The sequence below is a fragment of the Zingiber officinale genome, chromosome 8B, assembly GCF_018446385.1.
Source record: "Zingiber officinale cultivar Zhangliang chromosome 8B, Zo_v1.1, whole genome shotgun sequence".
Taxonomy (NCBI): Eukaryota; Viridiplantae; Streptophyta; class Magnoliopsida; order Zingiberales; family Zingiberaceae; genus Zingiber; species Zingiber officinale.
In genome coordinates, this window is record NC_056001.1 from 15,972,640 (window position 1) to 15,975,005 (window position 2,366).

At 37.5% G+C, this 2,366-nt stretch overlaps 1 pseudogene; it reads right to left on the reverse strand.

The window, feature by feature from the left end:
• Positions 1–1,052: 1,052 nt before the first annotated feature.
• On the reverse strand, positions 1,053–1,842 carry LOC122013548 (annotated as a pseudogene).
• Positions 1,843–2,366: the final 524 nt, after the last annotated feature.

The following is a 2,366-nucleotide window of genomic DNA, read 5'->3' on the forward strand; positions in this document are numbered from 1 at the left end:
TTATTCGCTGATCGGAGACAGGTAGATGAGCCGGGTGGTTGTTGAGAAGTGGTTTACATTTAAGAGGCGAAAACTGCAGCCTGGTGGTTGTTGAGAAGTGGTTGTTGGGAATTTGCATATCACATTCAAGGATCTTTAACTGAATAAACTTGAGAGATCTGATGGCGTCCAGTTCTTCGGGTCGTTGTCATCCTTTTCATATCATTTGGATTTCTTTGGCTGGGAGGATGGGAAAGTGGCAGTGGGAGAGAGGGAGCAGGAGATGACGCAACCGTCTGGGAACAACTTTGCAAGTGACGGCTGTAGTTGCCAAGGCAGCAACATGGTGTACTTGACTCAGACGCGGGATTTCCTTCGCTGGAGCTACTCCGACCAACTTCCACTTCGTCGGCTGATGGAGGAGATGGGGCTGCGACACGGAGTGATGCGAATGAAGGGGGCATGGGAATATTTGGTATCAAGGGGAAAAATTCGTATTAGGTCAAGAGTATTTTTGAAATAAAAGAATATTTTGATTGTAGAAAATAGAGTAATGCTGATTAGGGGGGGAGGGAGAATGAATCATTGCCCAATATTTATAAGGATTCATTCTCTTATTTATATTCTCATTCTTATAATCCAAAGATTAACATTGACAATCAATGATTAGTATTTTCATTCCCCATCCTTATTCCTCTAAACAAAACAACCCCTTAATACTAAAAGGTCATCAAGGAAGGCCAATCAAATAAAGGAAGCATGAATTGGCAAACTGATAGAGCTGGAACAAAATGGAGAAACTAGAGATATATTTTAAGTTCAAATTAACAATAGAAAAAAATATCTATTCATTTTCTATAAAATTTTACATAAAAATAGAATATATATATAAAAATTCATAGTAAAATCATGAATGTAATAATTGAAATAAAAAGGCCTTATAATATTATACAATTTATCATTATACATTAAAATGATAATTCAAAGATCAGAGCACAAGCAAGTACACAATACTAATACTAATCAGCAATTACAAATGTTATAAGAGAAAGAAATGCACGTAATTAGTATTGCTAAGCCCCTTGGCTAACCAATTCAGTAGCATAAACCTGCCCATACTCTCCCTTCTTAACCTCCTCGTCCTCAAAGTGATCAGCTCTTACGTTCAAGGTCAGCGTGAGGCAAACAAGCCACAAGATGGCCGCATCAAGGGCGAGAAAAGCTGCGCCACCAAACATGCCGGTCTTTGCCGTGGGACACTGAGTCGTGAGATCGTAGTGAACGTTGCGGGATCGGTGTAGGCCTTCAGTAACGACAGTCCATATCAAGAACGCAAATGCTAGAGTTGACACAATCCTGAAACAAGACGATAACAAGTTTATGAATACAGAACTGACGCCTTCACAGTAAGAAAGAGTAGTGAACTCACTCAGCGATCACAAAGAATACGAATAAGGCGGAGTAGCCAAACAGGACATTGTTTGAAACAGCCTTCCCTTTGTAGTTAAAGAACACAGCGACATGCCCTCCTATGATCGTAAAACTAGAGCAACGACTGACAAAGAACCGACCAGCACTGTCGGATCGCTTGGGAATTTGCAGATCACAACGCCCTTTCCTTGAATTGGAGTTCCAAACGGAGGCTGTAAAATGAATACGCGAAATGAAACGCTGAACCTTAATACTAAAGAATATAATTCCAAGAGATAGCAGAGGGAACCTTTTTGTTCTCTGCGACAATAGCCAATATGAAGGACAAGAAGCCTAGAATAATCACAAAGGACCCAATCTTTCCACTTTGCTCCAAGGCCATTGCTGTTCGCGAGGTAACGGATCAAATCGCGGCTTCAACACTGAGATATCCAAAAGGAAATATGAAGCTGCAGAATGTAAATTTTAGAGAAAATGAGAAAGAAGAATGACTAATAGGGTTTAAATTAAACCTGCTGAGAATTCTGAGAATTTGTGGCCTGTATATCCTTTGTGAATGCGTTGCATATATATCGTTGGAGGAGATCCATAATAAGTGCGCAATAAATAGGAGACGAGCTGGATTTTGATAATACGTTTGATTTATTAGGTTGAGCGATTCTGACGCCAACCAAAGTGTAGGAATGAGTTTAAAATTCTGATATTTCTACATCCTAACTGTATATAGTGAAAAATAAAATTTATATTGTATGATTAAATAATTAAATCAAAGGAATGTCTGTAAGAATTTTTTAAATAAATATAACTATAATCTTTAATTAAACTATGCATTATAAATTAATCATTTAAGTTAGATTCTAAAAATATAATAAAGATAGACTATCAAATGATTGAAACATCTAATATCAATTTAATCATTTTATTTAAACATGCTTGACTATCTAAAACAAGGATAC